This window comes from Globicephala melas, chromosome 16 (genome assembly GCF_963455315.2).
Source record: "Globicephala melas chromosome 16, mGloMel1.2, whole genome shotgun sequence".
NCBI classification, from domain to species: Eukaryota; Metazoa; Chordata; class Mammalia; order Artiodactyla; family Delphinidae; genus Globicephala; species Globicephala melas.
Genome location: NC_083329.1, coordinates 20,239,158 through 20,262,513, shown reverse-complemented (window position 1 = coordinate 20,262,513; position 23,356 = coordinate 20,239,158). Strand labels below are relative to the sequence as shown.

Genomic DNA, 23,356 nt, shown 5'->3' with positions numbered 1-23,356 from the left:
AGTTTCCAAGCTATAGCTGAGTCATTGTCAGGTTGCTTGTGTTGCTGCCTTAAATGTTTTCCTCTTGACATTAGTGAATGTAAGACTTTTATTTATTCTCTGTTATGCCTGATTTTTAAAAAAGGAGAAGTTTGTTCCTCAAAGAGAGAAAAACAATAATTATTCTTGTTCATAAGAAGAGAGCTTTAAAACACACTGATAGCTGTGTCTCTCACACCACCAAAGCATGCTCATCCCTTCTCTGCCTTAAGTAAGACAAACACCTTTTAATCTTATGGATGGAAGCACCCTGGCATTAAAAAGTCAATTAACTAATTGCCTGCAGTTAATTTACTGGTGAGACTGAGAACAAGAGCAAGAAAGAGAGGGAGAGAAATTAAATACATGTTATATAGATATATAGTTTATATATTTATACATCTATATAACGTATCATATACAATATAGAATTTACAGACCAATGGAAGATTTAAGCCACTGCCCCAGGGATGGCACCTGGACTAGGTTGGGCGGAGGCTGTGCCTTAGCCAGTAGGATGCATGGGTCAAGGGAGGACAGAGAACTGGCAACAGCAAGATAATTTCATGTCAGAGCCTTTGGCACTAATGGTGTCATCGAACGGTCACTTATTCATTCAACACATAATTACTGAGCTCCATGACTTTTCTATGTGTTGGGGGAACAGCAGCAAGCAAGACAGACAAGAGGGATGATTTCAAAGTTGACACTGAAAGGGAAAGCACACACACAGAGTAAATTTAATGTGAGGGCCTCAAATAAAAGGGGTTTCTAATGGAACCCAGTTCACCTAATCCTCTTCCTCCCACCCCCTTCTAGACAAAGTATTTCTCAGAAAGAAACTAAAGAGCTATTTTTCTCCTCACTCCTGCTTGCTCTTTTTCTCTCCGTATTCTTCTCCCCCTTTCTCTCCCTTTCACATACTACACATATGAACTTTCATAACTGGTATAACTTCAATATAATAATAATAGTTAAATTCAACATAATAATTATTTGGAATATTGATATAGGGTTGGAAAATATTTTGCAATGTTGGGATATAAATTTCCTCGCTTATTCTTTTAAGTGTTTTTTTGTCTACTAACTCATTTCAACACAACACCTTATGAACTAGGTACTATTATTATTCCCATTTTAATTATATGGAAACCAGAACTCAAAGAGGTTAGGTGTACTTCCCCATCTAACCCCATGGCAGAGCCAGGCTGTGGGCTCAGGGAAGTTTGGCCCCAGAGCTTGCTCTCCTGACCATCCCATGTAATGTGGACCCTAATACTACCTGAGTGAAAAACTCACTTGTCTTTTTAATGTTTTTTTAATTTTCCTGTAGACTGGTGAAAATTTCGTCAAAGCCCTGCTTTGACCCACTAATCTGGGTCCAGGAACCCTAGCCCCGCGCTATCAGCCTTATGAAGGTTTTTAATTCTCATCCCAGATTTATGTTGTAGATGTTGTAGGACAAGAGCTTAACTGTGTTCATAGGGTGCTGTTTACAATTTATTTTGCCAATGGCTTTCAAAAACTGCACACACTACCTGATTTTGAACACTCTCACTCAATAGCCCTTTTAACAACCAGTGTTATTAACCTGGTCGTCAGGAGACTGAGAAATGACCCTCAGGTGATGAAGGGATTTTATCTCAGAGCCCATAGATGGACTTGAGGGGCCTAGGAATCCCCTGAAGTCAAATGAAAAAATGTATTCAAATGCCAGTAACCCTACACACACACGCACACACGCACTCCACACACACATGGTCTGGGGAAAAGATCCAAAGGTTTCACAGGAATCCTGAAAATATCCATAAGCCAAAAGAGCGTAAGAACTACTGCTCTAGGCCTGAGGACTAATTTACCATGTGACCTTATGAAAGTCACTGGGCCACGCTGTACCTCAGTTCTCCTCTTGTCAAATCATAATTTAATTCTACTCTGACAAGTCTTCTAAAGGGTGAAGACTGAATGATATAAAGTCCTGCATACATATTAGCTATTATTATTTCTTTACCCTTTCTCTTTTACCTTCTGAGAGATTTTGTGAAATTTAGTCATGAAGGTTCTTTTGGGCAAGTCACAAAATTTCACCTGTGCAATGCTTTCTGTATCTTTATTTTTGAAGATATTTTAGTATTCTGTGCTCAATGTAGATGGAAAACTGTTATTCCAATTTGTCCCAATAGCCAAGAAAAATGTTAAATTAAGGATAAATGAAAACAGTAAATCTGCATTTCTGCCCATCAACTCTAGAAATAGAAGATGAAGTGAACAGGTAAACATCGAAACGACACAACATCATTCCAGGCTGATTTTAAAACCTCGGTAAGCGGCTATTTTAAGAGCAGAGCAGCTTTTCTAAGGAAATAAGCAATGTTTATGTAGGTGTGCTCTAGCACTGTAGTCCAATATCAGAATATTTTCAGAAGAAAAAGAAATTCCAGTTAATGTGATTTTGCTCAGAAAGAAGGCTCCAGCAAGTACCAAAGACATTGTCATGATTTCTCTCATGGCTCTGCTGCTCTATGAGAAGCATCATATGCCCACACACACACATACACACACACACACACACACACACACACACATCAAAGCAACAGATGGTTCCTAGAGACATTGAAGGTACATCTGATAGCTTGAGTTCTTGGGATTATCATCTGGCCTGAATTCCCTGCAGAAAATCTATTATTAGGCAACATTTAGGAACACGGTTTTATTGTGTTGCCCTCCTACGGGTGAATGAGATGCTTCTAACAGTGGCCTGGGAAACATGCAGCTTCTAAAATCCAGGTAACAGGAAACAGAGAGAGCTATCCTGAGCCAATATACATATATCTAGATAGATAGATAGATAGATAGATAGATAGATAGATAGATAGATAGATAGATAGATATACCATATTGGTTCTGTTTTCCTGGAGAACCCTAACACAGTTTCCATGATTAGAACAATCATTTTGGGTCACCTAGTTCAGCCTTTTTTCTTGAATCTTTGGTATAAGGCCTATGATATATAGTGATGTAGGCAATACTACAACACCTCTAACAGGTAGCTCACTACTTCCATGTGAAAAGCTCTAACCATCATTCATTTATGCATTAACTCAAACATTTATTAAATTTCTACTATCTGTTGGCACTGTGCTATGAATAAGGAGCACAGCAGTGGACAAGAATCTCTACCACAGCAAACTATTTATTTCATGGAGAGAGAACTAAATCAGAAATTACATTTTAGCACATCCTTTTACTTTTAACTGAACACTCATATGTAAATCTCACTAACTGCTCTGGATTAAGCCCCTAGCAATACATGTAACAAGTCTAATTTATATCCCAGAGACGAATCCATTAGGCATTTGAAGACTAACTATCACAGCTTTGTAAGTTAAAAATCCCTAATCCATTCATTCTTTTTTTTGGAGCATCTGCTCTGTGCCGTGTTGCGGAGATATAGCAAATTAAATACTAACACAAGCCCTGCCTTCAAGGAGTCATCCCTTCTTGCAGCTACCTTGTTTTTATAGTTGTAAGTCCTCCCATCCAAATAATTCTCTATTCGCTACCTTAAATACTAACAATCAACATTGTGCTAGAGATTGACTTACGCACAGAACTAAGTGACACAAGTCTCTGGCATCAAGAAACACACAGACTGGTGGTAGAGGCCAGTGTAGCTACTCCCTTCATCTAATCATCATGAATTCACTAAATTAGATACACAGAATATACCTGGTTGGTCGATTTCCCTTTTCCATCACTATCCAGGGTAAATAAATATATGTGAAAGAAATATTATGATGATGTTTACATTTACTAAAAATAATGTAAAATGAATGTCAAATACTGAGATTTGATTGTAGAGGTTATGTGAAGTATTTGAAGATTGCTAAATCCACAAAGTCCACTGACCCAACCAATGGCAATTTACGCTTTATTCCTTTTCCTGGATTATTTTCTAAGACCTAGGGCTGCAGTTTATTCTGTACCACCCAACATTTTGAGACCCCACTGAAACATTAAAGCTTGGAACTTGCCAGGAAAACCCTCTGAGCAAATACTCCAGGTCAGTCTGCTCCCCTTTCTCTCCACGTTGGCTGCATCTCAGATCCCTCTGGCTTCTTTAACTCCTGCCTTCAGGAGAGTCAAAGAACACAACTAACTGTTGTTTGTCTTCTTTCCTCCAAAGCACTACACACTATATAATCCACCTCCAGTATGTCCGGAGGGATGGGAAACATTTTGATAGTGGTTGTGATCTTTTTAATCTCCTTTACTTTCTTGGCCTGAATCTCTGACTTTCATTGTTCAGTCCCCCAAGGGCCTCTCTGTCCATTAATTCATTGGGTCCTCCAAACATTGCCTTGTTTCTTTAATGGATTACTTTGATATACTCATTTTTAAATGAGGATATAGTAATACAGCCTAAGAGAGAGACACTTAAATTTCAGCTTTTTAAATGAACACTTCATGAATAAGCTCATGGTACTCCATTCTCGAGGCTCTCCCCTGCCACCCATTGCTAACCCTCAGCCCTGAGGTAGGGTTTGGAGATGAAGGACAGATCAGGATCATCTAGAAGACAAGCACAGATGTCCTGTCAGCTCCTCAGCCAGGTCCTCCTGTCTACCCAAAGTAGAGGAGCGGCCACAGCACTCTTTCATATCACCTTATTTTGTTTACTTCATAGCATTTTTCATAATCTGAAATTAATATATTCATCTGCTTTAGCTTGGTTACAGTCTGTGCATCATCCACTTTACCCCTACTCCTACTTGATATAAACTATAGGAGAAGAGGACCTGCTCCGCTTCTTTATTGCTTTATCCCTAGCCAGTACATAATGAACAGATAGAAACACTGAATAATAAATGATTGAACCAGAAGATCAGAAGATGTATCTTTCATAGTGGCTCATCTCAGAAAAAGAAAACTGTCCATCAATCTAGGCCAAGTGGCTGTACTCAGAATTTAATTATATTTTACATAAACTTATCACATCCTATCTGATTTTTCTCTGACAGTAACTATTGAGATATAGGTTTATCAATTAAATGAAATTAATAAAATGGCTGCTAAATCACTAAACTTATTCTAATTTCTCTTTGGAAGTCTAGAATTTGGACATACGAGCTTCTGCAGGATTCCTAAGATGCGCTGAGGTTAGCTATTTGTTGGCGGTAGGGCAGGCCAAAGATATTTGATTACAGCGTGACCCCTTATTCATGATTCTAGACTTCAGGAAAAAATCCTCAGTTAACTTTTAAGAGTTAACACAAAATATTCAATACTCTACAATAATATCATCTTTAATATGATAGGATTTCCTTGTAATGTCTTGAGGATCAATACAGAGACTAACAATTCTAGTAGTTTCCTCCCACCTCACTCCTTGCTGGCTCTGCTTCTTCTCTCTGACTGGGATCCTCTATCTCACTCCCCATAGGTAATATCATCTAATCTCATGATAACTGTATACCCTGCCTCAGGCTTTTACCTTTAGTTCCAAATCCATATATTTAGCTACCTAATTCACACTTCCACTTGGATATTGCTCAGGCAGTTCTAACGTAATATATCCAAAATAGAACTCTTGATTTCTTCCTCTAAATATATTCCTCCATCACACCACCCATTTGCTTAAACCATCAACATTCGACTTACCCTCATATTCTCACCTTCCCTCAGCATTAGGCCATGTCTCACCAACTCAGAAACTATTCTTGGAAACTGTCATGTTCTCCTGCAGCAATATATGCATTTGATCTCCTCTAATTGAAAACTAGTTTTCTCTGCATCACTGAATTTCAGATTTTCCAATAAAATATAATGAGTCTGTGGTGACATTTTTCGTAGCTCCATGGGTCAATCTTTGATAATCCTGGGCTCCCCCGTAGACCATTCTCCATGGACAAGTCAAACAGTAACCAGCATAGGTACCTCCTCCAGAATGACCTGTACAATTGTTCATAAAGTCTCTCTAGAGTAAACAGTGGCCACTACTAACCACAGGCAAAAGTGTCAGAAAAAGGAATGTGCTCTGAAATCTGATGCATTTCTATGGCCAGCATTACAGCTCAATGAGAAAATTCAGTTGCTTTAGCACCTGGCAGCATTTAGGATTCCCTCCTACTATAAATCTTTTCCTGGCTGAGTTACTGAGGGCAAACTGAGAAGGAATGCCAGAACAGAGTTTTAACAGGCAAATAACTATGAGCTGCTCCTAAGGTCAAGGACGATGATAAGAGAAAGTTGTCAGGATTTAAAGCAGTGGAGAGCAGGGGAAATAGGAAATAGATCTCTGTACTCCCAATTACAAATAATTGCTATCAGCCATCTTATGATTTTCCCTAAAGCACAGCAGAGTGAAATAGTACTAAGTAGGTAAGCAACCACCAAAATGCATTATGATCAAATTGCAAACTTAAAATAGAGTAGATTTCCAAACTAGACAAATCACAGCAGCTATGTCCACCCATATTTGCCTCAATTGGTTTACTGGGACAGGAGAGGAAATATTATTAAAGAGATCGGTAATGACCACAAAGAATGAAGGACAAAAAGACAGCTCATGACACCACAAATCTTACCTAATTGGCTGGTTACTACTCCACCTTATTCTAGAAAGAACTACCACGAAGTGCTAAATACTTGCAGGAAACTGACTTTGTTTCTCAGTTTCCCTCCAGTCAGGGCAAGAGGAGGACTTGTGAGCTTTATAATGTACGGTAATATGTGCTCTGTAATTGCAATTCTTATTGCCTCTAGACCAAACCACTGTGGTGTAGGCAGCAGAGCAGAAATAAAGAACACCTTAAATATGTTCTGATGCATATACATCAGTATCAAGGCATAGCTGAAGAATGGTATAAAGTATAACAGTAACCAAACTTCTGTAATGTGAAGAATTTTAGGACAGTGAATTGGGCCAGCTAGGAAGGCAAGTGTCACAGTTGGTTACAGCAACAAACTCCAAAGCAGAAATTTTTACCCAAGATTGAAAGTTGCTCAATAATATAGCAAGAACAGTTAAAGACCTACCAGAATTTGTAGCTGCAACGGCACATGTAGGTGGTAACCATTCTCAGCAGCAGCATCCTCAAATGCCAGAGACCAGTGACAAATGCATGAAGTATGTGTGTCGCAGTCAGAGACCAATGATTACATAATGTCTAGAGCAGAGAAGAAGAATAATCAAATATATCAGTAACAATTCTGTAGGCTGAGGTCAATCATTTATTATCAGTGGAAAGGCTAGTCTTATTCAAAGCCATTAGTGTCCATGAGTAAATTAAAATGTGTGTTTTGATACTTGTTTTTCTTTCACATATTTTGTTCCATTTGACATCAGGAATCCATTTAGACTATACGTCTATGTTTAACTCTAATAATAAAAAAGTGAATTTTCTTTCACAACAGAATCTAAACAGACTTGTAATTCATTAATTTGCACAATATTCCTCTCTCCCTTCAATCATAAAATTTCTGGGTGTTCTTCCTATGTATACATCTTAACCACATCTCTATCAATGGTGTCTTGGAGCCCCAGCTTAATATTGAATGGAATAATCTGTTCTTGAGTCAAAAATTTTGCAAGTAAATGAAATTTCCCAATCCTAGAATGCAAAACAATGTATATCTTGTAGAGAAGATCTTGCATTTCTTCTATATCATTAAATGTTCAAGTAACGTTTTTAACATTCCAGGCAACTTATACAACCAAATACATGAAGAAGTAATGCCTTTTTTCATATATCTTCAGAAGCAAAACATCCAAAAATACTGTTGGTTAGTTGATCTTGTATGCATAAATTATCTTATATATAGTCTCTGCAACCTTTGGGCTCCCTCTCCCTTTTCTGAAGAAAAGTAAATATCTTTAGTTTAATCATAGCAGTAGGTAAAATTCAGCAGGTCAGAGGGTCACTGAGATCTTGGTAAACAAAGATTCTCAATCCCCAATACCACTCACACTTGAACTTCACCAGGTTTAACTCAATATCATTGTGTGCACATCTTCTGAGAGTAAAATTTCTTATCTCCTTTCTTTATGATTGAGCTAATTCTGTCTAAGTGTATTGCAGACTAATTGGATTCAGGCTTACTTGCAAGCACAAAGAGACATCAGGCAGTGAGGCTGTGTTGTGAGTTAAACCAACCATCACCCTGGAGACCGCTCTACTTCATCCTACATCAAGTTCACCACCAACAAGACCCACATTGCTTTGCACACAGACATTGTATCTAAATATTCCTAGAAGAAAGAAATTCTAGAAAGATATATTAAAATTTTCCTTCTGGAAATGTATATATTTATTTTATGGCATTCCCAGTGCAAAAGTGTATAAATATGGTCAGAAAAGAAAGAAAGAAAAATAAATGAACATGGAGATTTTCCCTTGGTCCTACTCTCTTCCTCTTCTCCCTTTATCCTGTCAGAATAGTATACGTCAAACCAGAGCCTGATGCTGTAACTGGGCTTCTGGCTTTCATTTTCCTTCATGAATCTTTCAGTATTTAAACCTCTGTTCAATATACTAAGATGGATGGCACTATCCCTTAATAGATACAACCTGTTTCCCAGCCACTGACATGTGTGTGATCCTCTCTAATTTTCTGTTATATCTGAATTTCATTTGGCTGCTCATATTTTTAACACACTCATTTTTTCAAATATCTGTCTTCCAACATCTTATTTTCAAAATAACAATATTTACCTGATTATTATTTATTTAATTTTATTTCTTAGCACATAGCATGGTGTCATAAATGCTGCAACCCACTCAACTAAGTTTTCTCAGGTTTTGTGTCCTGTCATAAGGACCCCTCTCTCTGTTTAACATGAGCTGAGAAAGACAACAGACAAGAGGGACAAAGACTAGATGTATTTGTGTAAAAGAGAAAAATGAAAAGAGTGAGAGAGGATCACCTAGAAAGAGAAAATCCTCTTGGCCACCCTAACTTCATTCATTTTTCCAAGTTATTGGTTCGTTTTTACCACATCTTGCCAGTTCAGGGAGGAAAATGCCCACCTAGAATATAAAATCCAGCACAGATCAGTGAATATTTACCTAAAATTTGATTCTCTAAACAGCAAAGCAGACATCAGTAAAGTGCTACAGCAGCAGCAGGGCTCAAACTAAATGAAAGAGAATTATTCTTTAGAAAACCTATGTTAGATTCTGGGCCTTGGCAGAAATGGGAAATCACTGAAACACAGTTTAAGGAGACCTAAGAGAGGAAGAGGTGGCCACAGTGGGCATCAGAGCATTCATCAATGGATACACATAGGAAGACAGCACTAGCAGGGAATTCCTGTTGAGAACCTACCAAGTGCTGGGCACTGTGCTGAGCAATTCACATTTGTTATCTCTCCTAAACAACTCAATGGTATCAGAACTATTATTAAGCCTATCTTATGGGTGAGGAAATGAGGCTTATAGCACTTAAGTTGTGTAAAGTGAAAACTAAGTTGTGGAGCCTGAATTCAAGTGCAGGCAGTAAGACTCTCAACCATTATGAATGCAGCAGTAGCTCTGCATTCTGTGGAAATTTGCAACTATACCTGCTTAAGGAAGGAGGAAAGTTTGAGAGAGAGAGACAGAGAGAGAATAGCATAACTAGACAATCAGTAGGAGACACAGCCTCTGCCATTCTGTGCATGAAGTATGCTCCCTAGAGGAGCTAAACATGGGAAACCTGACTCACCTTCCTTTCATCAGGCTCAGTATCTCCCACAGTGGGGTCTTGTAAGCTGCTTGGACATCCTTCAGTGTCTAAAATACAAAACTTTTTCATATGGCATGGCTTATAGATGAGCCAACTACTTCATCTGATGCCCAATCACAGAAGGAGCCACAGGACACACATCCAGAAGGGAACTTAAACTCATTGAAAGATGGCATTGTGTCTCCAATGTGGCACCTTCTTAAGGGATTCTGGAAGCAATATAACTTTACCTCATGTACCCCTTTAAAACTTGATTCCAAAATCAAAGGCACCTCCTTTCTGCTTCCAAATGGTACAACTCCTGCTCTCAGAAGCCACAGGCTCTTCTTGGATGCCCTTAGTTTGCTCCAATCATTCTTAATACAGCCGCTATATTTCTGGATAGCATAAAATAATTTAAAACTATTTTTCAATTGAAAAGTGCTTCTCCAAGAACAGATTGTTTTAAAGACAAAGTTGATTGTAGTAATCATTTTAAATGGTCCAATATAGGCTCTTCATTTAACTTAGGACAATCTTCCCATTGGTAGGAGAGTGGGTAAGTGAACAGATTTCCAAACTGGGATGATGGTAAAGATAAAGACAGAGACAGAGTGAGGTCTTTGGTGAGACATGAAGGGCTGAACGTAAACACAGATTTAAGCAAATATAGATAGATGCCCACCTTTTCTCCCTCTATTCCTAGATTTGTGCAAGTAATAATATAAAAGCTATAGTAAAAGAAAAAAAAGTATGTCTGAATTCTTGCTCTGTCATATACTAGCTGTGTATCCATTATTTAATTTGGTTGAGCCCACTAACTCCACATTTATAGGAAGGTTATCAGAATATCCAGTTAAGAGGTCCACTGAGAAAATAAAGTTCCTGGAGCAGATACATTAAATTAAAAGTTGTGGACTCTGCAATTCCCTCCCCCACCTTATTTCAAGAAATAAATGGTGGCCATCCTAAGGCACATGATCAAAGTGTGGCTCTCCAGAAACCCATTCAGGTGATGGTGCTCTTCACTTCCTAGTCATGGGTGCATACAGTTATTTTCTCACTAAGTTTGTCTCCATTTCCAGGATGTAGACTTCGTTGTTTCTCTCTCTGGCTTCTCAGCAATATCTTTGGCACTTGTTGTCTGAATAGCAATATCATGCTCTGAATCAGAGGATTTATTGAAGGAATGTGTGTACCTGTATCATGGCAGTTACTTGTCAGAATAACACACAGATGCTCTCAGGTAGTGTTTCTTTCACCATATGAACATCACAAAAGAATCATCCACTTGCAAATACCACACCTGCTCCCCACGTCCCTGAAATAGAATTCCACAGCTTCCTAACAACTTTTACTTTATTTATCCCCAAAGCAGCCATCTGCTTGGTACTGTTTTTTTGTTCGCTGGTTTGATTTGGTTTTGCTTTCTTTCCCGGCATTTTACTTTGTTTTAGACAGAAAAATGTATTCTGAATGAGAAAAACAAAGCAAGCTCGGTTTAAACTACTTTAACTTGGTGTCTATACATCAACATCTGGAAAACCCATCACTGTTTTCTTCTCGAGAAATTAATGGGACTCCGACTGGCTCCAAATATTACAGGACAAACGCCTCAGCCCCAAGTTTACATGATAAAAATAGGCAAAAAAAACACAAGCATATAGATGAACCATCTCTATTTGTTTTGAGACATTTTACTTATAGCATATTTCCTCTCTTATCTAAGTTTTAGTCCCTACCATGTGAAACAACTTCTGATTCTGAGAGTACTCCATCTTCCTCAAGTGGGGCAAGTGTGCCTGAAAGATGTTTGGTGGCTGAGGGAACTCACCAGATCAACAGAGAGTTAATTAATATCATTTCAATAGTCATGTATAAAGTATCTCCTATGTGCCAAGAACTAACCCCTTCCTGATGGTGAACCTCAGTGTGGCCAGCACTTGTTGGGACATTACTCATGAAATGTCATAATACATCATCTTTAGGTCATCCTACTAGTTTCTTCTCAAAAAGGCAGGAATAAATATCAATTCTTTTCCTTTGACTATGCTCCTTATCTATGTTTAACTGCTTGTGAGACTATTATTATTTTACATTTCATAATAGTATGTAATATATGTAGTAAAAACCACAGTTAAAAGCAACAACATTTACTAATAATTTTATCAATAAAACAAAGATACCTCACTGTGTCTTGCACCAACCCTCCACTTCCCCAAATTCAGCTCCCAGAAACAACCATTTTTATCTTTTCCACTTGTTTATTCACATCATTATTTAAAATAGAATTTCTCCTTGATATTCCTCGCTCAGTTATTCAGCTCATGAATTTGGCTGTGCTGGGTGACACCAACTCCAAAATATATTAATTCTAACTTAAGCCACTTAATGGGTAGAGCAAGAATCAACAGAGAAGTGTCTAAATCAAGCAGCACTGCATCACGTAGTTATTTTCCTGTTCTGGAGTCATGCCCAAATCCAGAATTAGAAAAATACAGGAAAACTTATAGAATTTACAAGCCTTTCCCTCCACCTCCATCCTCCTCCTCCATTTGTTTTCCCCCACATCTGACTCCAAACTTCCTATGGATACTTTTTCCATTACTTTTCTTTTTCAGTGTCACTTCCTCTCTCCTTCTTAATCTTTACATCAAGGTTTTGATGAACAATATCAACTGCATCAGAAAGGCCATGTGGTTTATAGATTAAACACATGCTCTTTGGTATCAAATGATGTGGTAGGAAACCTAACTCTACCATAAGGGTGACCTTGGGAAAGTTGTGAGTTTGTTATACATCTAAAATGATGATAATATTAGCTACCTTTCAGGATTGCTGTAAGAAAAAATTATAAGATATAAAAAGTACCCAGAACATGACAGGTATGAAATAAATATTTTTACATGTTGTAAAACCCTGTTGCTAAAGAAAAATCTATTAAAAAGTATTTAGCCATTGAAAGGTAGTAATAAATTCTGATTATCATGGCAGAGCTATTGGTCATGAGTACACTAGATTTCCTTCCCAACTTTGATATCGATTTGTTACTCTTGATCAATAAAATCTCTTCTGTCCATTGATTGGTTAGTTCTATTTTGGGTGATGTTACTGTCTCTCAAGGACTGAGTAAGAAATTAATTTATGACTGTGGTAGGCACTGAGAAACTTGCATGAAAGATGCTTTTGGATGAGAGGTAAGAGTACAGAATGGTTATAGCATCAGATTTTCCCTCCAGAATATAGGCATTATTACTCTGGCATTACTAGCTAATTGGGAAAGTTACTCAAATTCTTTAAGTCTCACCTGTAAAATGGGAATAATAGGAGTGCCTCTCACTTTATACAATCTTTGCATAAATTTTAAAAACAATGAAAAATGTATATAAAGTGCTTTATCATATATGGTAAACCCTAATTTTTTTCCATGAATATTATAATGATGGTGAAGATGTTGATGATGATAATGACATCATGAGATGTCAAGAAATATCAAGATATCAAGAAGGAGATAGCCTTCTCAGTGGTAAAAGCCTTTTATTAGAGAAAACCTTCTTTGGTGAGAGCTTGAAAACTTGATTTTTAATCATGGAGCTTATTTTTCCAATTGATATGGATAAGTATTCGGGCTACTCGAAGTGATATAAAATGACGTGATTTCTCTACTAGAGCATAATTGGATTTGTCACCCATTATAATTAGTTAAATATTTTGGAAGGTCAGGAGAAATAAATCACTGAAAGAAACATCTACTGCATTTCTTTGGTGTGTTTCTGTGGATTGCAGATGGTCATAGCCTCAGCATAAAATTCATCATTTGTAACTCCAATTGTGCCTTGTATCCTGAGACTACACCTAAAATGAAATCCAAGGAAAATGACAATACAAAGGACAAAGGAGATGAATGTTTGCAGTAAGCTCCTTATAAAAATAGTTCATCTTCATGTAGTGCACAGAGGAGATTATCAAACCAGGCTTGTTATTATAATAGATGAATATAAACTTCAAATACATACTGGAGCTCTTTTCTGTTCATCTTCAAGCTCCCAACCCTTCCCTTCATGATGTTGTACAGCCCATAAGGCATGAGCAGAGTCACTGCTCTCACGGCCTGCATCCCCTGAGTATGTGGTGGATGCAAACAGTGCCCCAGCTTACAGGTGTATCACAGCCCAGGGACAGTCATACAGCAGCACTATTTTCAGAGTATCCAAATAACACCCAGCTAATTCATTAAACTACTTCTGACAGCCACTCACAAAACTTCCCAAAGCCCCAGTGTGTGAACTAGACCCTAGTTATCAGGTAATAGAAGAGCGCTTCAGAGACTAAAGTACCTTTATGAAAAAAAAACTATAGGTAATATCATATTCAATGATGAAAGTCTCAAAGTGTTTCCCTTGAAAAAAGGAACAAGATCAGAATACCTGCTCTTACCAGTGCTATTCAGTATTGTACTGGACGTTTTAAACAGAGTAAATAGGCAAGAAAAAGTAATAAAGGTCATTCGAATTGGAAAGGAATAAATAAAACTGTCTCTATTTTTTGATGGCATGACCCTATACAGAGAAAATCCTACAGAATCACAAAAGAAGCCCTACTAGAGTTAATAAATACATTCAGTAAAGTTCCTGAGTACAAGGATCAACAGATAGAAATCATCTGTGCTTCTGTATACCATCAATAACAATCCAAAAAGGAAATTAAGAAAATTCAATTTATAACATCAGCCAAAAAATTAAATAACTGGGAATAAATGTAATCAAGTGAAAGACGTGTACATTCAAAACTACAAAATAATGCTGGAAGACATTTTAAAAGACCTGAATAAATGGAAAGACATCTCACATTTGTGGACTGGAAAACTTAACATTGTTAACATGGTACTACTATCCAAAGCAATCTACAAATTCAGTGCAATCCCTAACAATAACCCAAAAGCCTTTTCTGCAAAATTTAAAAGAACTGAAATCCTCAAATTTATATGGAATACCAATGGACTTTTTATCCAAAGTAGAAAAACTATGAAATCATCGAATTAATTTGGAATTGTGAGGAACTCTGAATAGCCAAAACAATATCAAAAAAAAAGAATAAAGTTGGAGGACTCACTTCTTGATTTCAAAACTTACTACAAAGCTGGAGTAATCAAAAGCCTGTATAACTAGGATAACGATTGGCACATAGAGCAATGGAATAGAATTAAGGGTCGAAAAATAAATGCATTTACTTATGGCCAGTTGGCTTTGACAAGGGTGTCAAAACCATTCAGTGGGAAAGGAATATTCTCTTCAACAAATGTTGTAGGTATAACCAGATATCTACATGCAAAAGAATGATACAGCCTCACACTATATATAAAAAAATTAGCTCAAAATGGATCAATGTCCTAAATATGAGTTAAAACCATGACATTCTAAAAGAAAACATAGGGATAAATCTTCCTGACTTCATGTTTGCCAGTGGATTCTTAGATATAACACCAAAATACAAGCAACGGAAGAAAATATAGATTAAATCAGACATCATCAATTTTTTTTTTTAATTTTGCATCTGAGGACATTATCAAAAAATGAAAAAATACCCTACAGAATGGGAAGAAATACTTACAAATCATATATCTTATCAGAGATTAGTATCCAAAATATATAAAGAAAAATTATAGCTCAACAACAAAAAGACAAAAACTCAATTTAAGAAGAAAAGAACTTGAATAGACATTTTTCCAAAGAATAAACAAATGGCAAACAGGAACATAGATGTTCAACATTATTATTAGGGAAATGCAAATAAAAAGCACAATGAGGTACCACTCTCCACCCATGAGGGTGACTACAATTATTTTTTAAAGAAAAAAAGAAAAAATATTGGCAAGGATGTGGAGAAATTGGAATACCTGTCCATTGCTGGTGGGAGTGTAAAATGGTTCAGCTGCTGTGGAAAACATTTTGGTGGATCCTCAAAAACTTAAACATAGAATTATTATATAACCACTCCTAAGTATATACCCCAAATAACTGGAAATGGGTACCAAACTATATACATGTCCATCTACATTATGGCAGTACCATTAACAAAAGCCAAAAGTTGAAAACAACCCAAATGTTCTTTAACAGATGAATGCATTAAAAATATTTTAGTGTATATATTGAATAGAATACTACTCATCCATAAAAAGGAATGAAGCACTGATACATGCTACAGTATATATGAACCTCAAAAACGTAATGATATATGAAAGAAGCTGACCCAACTGTCAGATAGTCTATATTTCCATTTATATTAAATATCCAAAATAAACAAATGCATAGAAACAGAAAGCAGGTTTGTGATTGCCATGAGCTAAGAATAAGAAGATAGTGGAATAGAGGGTAACTGTTTAATGAGTATTGGGCTGTCCTTTGGGGTGATAAAAATATTTTGGAACTTAATATAAATGGTGTTGTACAACATTGTGAATGTACTGAATGCCCCGAATTGTATACTTTAAATGGTTAATTTTATCTTATATGAATTTCACTTTAATTTTAAAAAAGGTTGAATACTGAAGTCTCCAACTATTATTGCTATTTTCCATTCTGACAGTTTGGGATTTTTTTTCATGTACTTTGGGGCTCTATTGTTAGCTGCATAACTGATTATAATTGTTTCATGTTCCTGATGGATTAATCATTCTAAAATTTTATTTTTGTCATTCATAACAACATTTATCTTGAAGTCTATTTTGACTGTATTAGTATAGCCACTCCGTATTTCTTCCTTTTAATTGTTTGCATGACACAACTTTTTCCATCTATTTAATTGTAATCTATCTGTGTCTCTAAATCTCAGTGTGTTATATATATCTAGTTGGATCATACTTTTATATTTTTCTAATTTCTATCTTTTTATTTGTTTAATTCATTTATTTTAAATGTAGAATTTCCATCTGTTATTTTGCTATTTGTTTTATTCATGTTTTATGCCTTTTTTGTCCTTCTAGCCCTTTATTACTGCCTTCTTTTTTATTAAATAGATATATTCTAGTCTACCATTTATATGCCTTGTCATTTATTTTACTATAATTGTTAGTTACTTTTAGAGTGGTTGCCCTGAGGTTAGGAGGATTTTATTCAGTTGATTTGTGTAAAATTTTGCTTCCAGACTTTCTGCAATAGTTCTTTATGGATTTTATTTTCCTTTTATTCATTTCAGGGTACTGAAGTGTTTTTATAAGATTCCAAGTCTAACAATGTGCTTTCCTTCAGTTTAGCAAATGTCCATATACTTTAGTGGGGTTTTGTTTGTTTCTTTTATTGGTAAAGAAAGAGTTTTAATCTATAAAAATATTGCATCACTATGTTGTATACCTGAAACTATTATAATATTGTAAGTCAACTATACTTCAATTAAAAAATAGTTGTAGATTATTTCATTTTATGGTCTAATGCTCTTCATGGTTCTAAGTCTCAAAAACATGGAGAAGAGACTCATTGGCACAGCTTGAGTCAGTTACTCCATCCTTAAAAGGAAACTTTGCCAAGAGGGTGTGTTGTATAATAAGCACTATCTATTTAGAAGTTATATCTTTGTAAACCAAATGGTATTGGAGGGTAACATTTTAGGAAGAATTTCACCGTTTTTTGCAGAAAATGGAGGACTACTGGTTAGATAAAATAACTAAGTACCCGTTAAAGTTACATGTATGAGGGAAGGCCCTGCATCAGCCATGTAATTGAGTACAACTTCCTATAAAAATAGAATAAGAAAAAAGAATAACATGGTATATATAATCAGGTTAAATTGTTAATAACTTAGTCCTGTGGTCCCATTCTCAACTCCATTTGAGTAGCCCTTCTCCAACATTTTGTTCTGTTTAAATTCCACATACCCCACAACACTCAATGCATTTCTTTCTCCCTCCTTGAAGCTTTTACCAAGTACCATCCATAGCTGTCAATCCTTTCCCCCAACTTCCAGAAGAAGAAGAAGAAGAAGCAGAAGAATGTATACATTGCATTTGTTGATGATACAATGTGTTTACTGTACATTGTTTTTGATATAAAATTATTTATAAGAATTATTGTATATTTATAAGAAATATTCATAAGAATTGTTAAAGCATAGTTAAAACTATCTTTGTTGTTTCAACATCAGTTTGTACCACAAACCTTGTTAAACCCCTAGTAAGATTATGTTTGGGAACAGATCTGGGGTAGCAGAGGTTTAGTACTGCTGATATGAAGCACACTGAATAGCCCAACAACAAGCAGAATAGTTGACTTCCAGGGTAACTGACTCTTTGCTGAGACATAAATTGGTTCCTAGTCTGAATAATACCTTAAGAAACACCCCATGCTGAGAGATAAAACTCACGCCATTTATCATATATTAGACAGTGTTTTGTCCACCCTGAAGCATTACAGTAATAATGATCATGGAGTAAGGAGACCATTACCCTATTTCTTCTATTATCTATTTAGGGCTCAGCTCAGAAGAGGAAGTTCAAAGGGGTATTCTTTGTTTTCCGAAAGTCAAGTTTGTTTTTCAACATAGATTTTTAATGCTAAAGCTTGTCAAATCAGGCATTGAAAATAACTAACACACCAGCTCACTAATTTTGACTACAGTAACAATCAATGTGAATTTTTAAAAACTCAGAATTATGAGGAATATTTAAAAGGTGAAATAACTTGAATCTGGTTAACAAAGTGTAAATGCGCCACACAACAAACATTCCTTAAAAAACTAATCATGAAATTTGGCATTTTTCTATTTATTATTGGGATGTAAGCAATGATCCCCGCATAAGTGAAAATAGCTTGTTCTTTGAAATGTTAAATTCTTCCTTTTATACCTATCTACATTATCGTTTGTTGAGTTTTATAATTTTTTCCTTAAATATATGCAATAGGTTAAAGTTTAAGTTGACATTCTCATTTAATAATTACTTGTCTTCAAGAGGTAACTAAAGCCACTTTCATAGGCAAAATAATGAGGCTGAAAAGTATCTTGTGACTTGCCTGAGGACAGGCAGGTGGGTGTAGGGGGTGAGGCTAGAATCAAGTTCCTCCTAATAACTCAGGTAAGCATTGACCAAAGTCTACCCAGTGTAAATCACTAAAGTCTGAATAAATAAGAAGATTTTTTAAAAGAGATATATTGATTACCAAAAATAAAAATAAAAATCCCCTCTCTGTGCTAATTCTTAAAGTTCTTAGGGACTTGGTATATGAAGTGCTGGGAAGTGGGATGGAGGCATCCATCTCCCCTGCTTTTGGGGAAACTGGACGGCACTGTAAAATTGATCATTTCTTTGTTGGTCTGGCCCAATTTAAAAACAATAATATATGTTAAAATAAATTAATTACATTTCTTTCTATCACTGTCATGAGTAAAACATTGGAGCCAAATTGACTTTTGAAGTTACACAAGCACCCTTTCTCCTGAATCCTCTGCCTGCACTGTTCCTGTGCAGGAATATTTATGGAGGAAATTAGATTCACTATTTCCTGAAACCAATGTATTTCGCTGGTGGCTCTACCAATCCAATTAACTCCTCTGACAATACAGTAAAATTAGGATACTGGATTATGTTTGTAGCCAATCAGAAAAGTCATGGTCGAATGTCATTCTTGTAACATTACCTAGAGTTATGAAATCCTAGTACTGAAAAATACTTCATGGAGTAGGAAAGACAATTTAGGAGGAAAATGAAGAACAGTTCTTTTCTTTAGATCATGATATGAAAATCGTAACTCTTACATATGCTTAGGAGTAAAGGTGGGTTTTTTTTTTCTGTAAGAATCAGAAATATGTGGGGCATAAATTAGCAGAAAGACATCTCCCTATTATAATTAACAATATTATTACTATCACATTAAAAAAATTAACACTGATGGGAGACAATATATAAAATGGATGGAATATTGTGTTAAGAATCAATAGACCCAAGTCCCAATTTTATTTCTGCTGCTCCTTGAGTCATAACCTCTCTCATTTGAAAGGTGGAAGTAATAAGTCTGCTATCATGAGAATCAAATGAAATGACATATGTGATGTGCTCTGAAAAGTACTAATTGTAAGGTATAATTCATAAAATAAAATTAGAATAATACATAATTCTTCTGAAATTATTTTAAACTCTAGTACAAGCAAATCTTATTTTATACATTAGAAATGCACACAAGGAAATATTTATTAAAAAATTTTGAGAACCAAACTTCACTTTAATTGTGCTAGAGACAAATAAGTAGACGTCTCACTCCCTTGGTATATTTTGTAAATGAGAATGGAGTTTGTAATATACCACAGAAAAATTGACGAGCTTATGTCAGAAAAGCAAAAAGTCACCATGACTGGGCAAATCAACATGAATAGAAAGGGCTCTTTTGAGAAACTCAAAGCCAAGTGCTAAAAACCAAGCAAGTGAGCAATTCTGAACAACAGGACCAAAATTTTAACCCCAGTCCTTGATCTCCCATCACCAGTTTTTACCCTTTATAGCCACAGTTTAGCCCTGATTCAACAATGGTAATAGATAATTCTCCCAACAATGCTTCTGGGTTGGTATTATCATCCACAGTTCAAAAATAAGAAAACTGAGTCTCCAGGAGATTATGTAATCGCCTCAAAGTCACACAGCAAGTAAGTGAAGAGTTATTTGATTTAAGTTTTGACTGAGATCTCCAAAGCTCATGTATTTCTTACTCCTTTACTCTAAGCAAAGAAGTCAGGTATTTCTTTTGAAGTGACAAGTCTGCTTTCATCTTTGTAACCCATGTACATCTAACTCAATTTCCTTCCCTGACTACTCATCACAGTCAAAACACCACATGTTCTTGATTACATAGTTAAGAGAGAAGTACAGATGATTCCTGGTGGAACAAGATGATGGCAAGAACAAGTGACAGATGGGCCTCCTCCATTCCTCAACAGAGTGAGAAGGCAGAACTAGATAATGAGAGTATTAAGCTGCTCATAACACCCACATGGCTGCCATGAGATGGGAGGGTTAGGGGCAGAGACACTGGGGGAGTAATATAGCTACCCTATAATTGTCTGTTATCCACTGATCAGCCCTCCATCAAAAAGGAGTCCCTTTTGCACGGCTGACACCAACAAGGAAAAAAAGTCATCGTTAATCACAATGAATGGCTCTGCTCAGGCTGCTTGGAAATGACTTTTAACCAGGAAAAGCCTTGGTCATTAGCATGAACGGACTTAAAGTAAAACACTTGGTGAAGCTGCTGGAGGTCTCTAAAACCAACCTTGAAATAATTTGTCTGAAATTCTCTTACTTGTAGCAATTATTAATCCTTAAGTCTCATTAGTTCCTTTGCTGGTAAAATCAGTGTTATGAATGACATTCCTTTGTGGAGCACTTAGCTTTGCTTTCTTCTTCAGACAGTACACAGTTACAGAGAGCTCTAGGCCAGAAAGTGTGGGTTACTCAGAGCACACACATCTCCGCTATTAAAAGGGAAGAAAAATATTCTGCTATCAGTAGGAAAACAGCATAAGAGCATTTTTTACATAGAAAGTATTGCTTCCCTAATATGTTATATTGGTATAAGTGTCTGACCTAAAAGTTTAGATAGTGTTAGAGCTTATGCCTCACAGAAAACTATGGTTTGGGCAAAGAGTGAAGTAGAAGGAGTAAAGCAGATGGGTTAAAGCAAATAGAGCTTATCTGCAGAGAGAATAATGGGACACATGAACAGACAGAAGCAGAAATGAGAGAAAACGTGGTCTCAGAGAGAGAGAGAGATACACAGAGACAGAAATAGAAATCAGGACATCATCTGACAGAGTCAGATGCAGAGAAAAATCTTTAATGGTTTTCAGCTATCAAATCCAATTCCCATAAAATCTGTGAGATCTCCATGCTTTTGCTGTCATATATTTTACTTATACAAAAGTTAAAAACTATATAATACATTGTTATTATTATTTGTATTTAAACATTCAATGAGCATTTTAACAGCTTAATTGAGCTATAATTCACACACCATACAATTCACTCATTTAAAGTATAAAATTCATTGTATTTCTGTGGTATCAGTTGTAACATCTTCTCTTTCATTTCTGACTTATTTGTGCCCTCATTTTTTTCTTGGTGAGTCTAGCTGAAGGTTTGTCAATTTTGTTTGTTTGTTTTCAAAGAACCAGCTCTTAGTTTCATCAGTCTTTTCTATTGTCTTTTTAGTCTCTATATAATTTATTTCTGCTCTGACCTTTATTATTTCCTTTCTTCTACTAAATTTGAGCTTTGTTCTTCTTTTTCTAGATTCTTTAGGTGTAAAGTTAGATTGTTTAAGATTTTTCTTACTTCTTATGCTAGGCTTATATTGCTATGAACTTCTCTTTTATAACCACTTTTACTTCATCCCATGTAATTTGGTATGTTGTATTTATGTTTTCATTTGGCTCTAGGTTTTTTATTTATTTCTCCTTTAATATCTTTAATGATCCATTGTTTGTTCAGTAGCATGCAGTTTAATCTCCATATTTTTGTGGTTTTTCCAGTTTATCTTGTAATTGATTTCTAGTTTCATGTCATCATGGTAAGAAAAGGTGCTTGATATGATTTTAATTATCTTGAATTTACTGAGACCTGTTTTGTGGCCTAACATGTGATCTATCTGGAGAATGTTCCATGTGTACTTGAGAAGAATGTGTACTCTGCTGCTTTTGGATGGAATGTTCTAAATATATCTACTAAGTTTTTCTGGTATAATGAGTCAGTTAAGACTGATGTTTCTTTATTGATTTTCTGTCTGGATGATGTATCTATTGATGTTAATGGGGTGCTAAAATTTCCTATTATAATTGTATTGCATCAATTTCTCCATTTAGAGAGTCTGTTAATTTTTGCTTTCTATATTTTTTTGCCCCTATGTTGGGTGTATATATAGTTATAAATGTTATATCTTCTTGCTGGATTGACCCCCTTATCATTATGTAATGCCCTTCTTTTTCTTTTCTTACAGTCTTTGTTTTAAGGTCCATTTTTTCTGATATATAGCTACACCAGCTTTCTTTTTGTTTCTATTTGCATGGGCTATCTTTTTCCATCCTTTCACTTTCAGTCTGTGTGTGTTTTAGATCTGAAGTGAGTCTCTTCTAGGCAGTTATAGATGTGTCTTGTTTTTTTATCCATTCAGCCAATCATTTTTCTAATTGCAGGATTTAATATGTTTACATGCAAATTAATTATTAATAGGTATGTACTTATTGCCATTTTGTTCATTGTTTTCGGGCTGTTTTGTAGTTTCTCTGGGTTCCTTTCTTCTCTTTCTCTTTATCCTTGTGGTTTGATGGCTTTCTTTAGTGTTATATTTCACCAACAAATTGGACAGCCTAGAAGAAATGGATAAATTCCTAGAAACATACAATCTTCTAAGACTGAATCATGAAGAAATAGAAAATATGAAGAGACTAATTACTAGTAAGGAGATTAAATCAGTTAAAACAAACAAACAAACAAAAAACCTCCCAACAAACAAAAGTCCAGGACTAGAAAGTTTCACTGGTGAATTCTATCAAACATTCAAAGAAGATTTAATTCCTATTCTTCTCAGACTTTTCCAAAAAATCGAAGAGGAGGGAACACTTTTACAGTTATTTTAGGAGACCAGCATTAACCTTATAC

At 35.8% G+C, this 23,356-nt stretch overlaps 1 long non-coding RNA gene across 2 annotated transcripts in view; it reads right to left on the bottom strand.

Moving 5' to 3' along the window:
- The window catches only part of LOC132593637 (uncharacterized), a 395,493-nt gene that overhangs the window by 137,878 nt on the left and 234,259 nt on the right, over window positions 1-23,356 (bottom strand). For both annotated transcript variants that reach the window (XR_009559366.2, XR_009559365.2), the window contains one exon: window positions 7,057-7,187. This is a non-coding gene — a long non-coding RNA (uncharacterized lncRNA). The remainder of the gene's footprint in view (window positions 1-7,056; window positions 7,188-23,356) is intronic.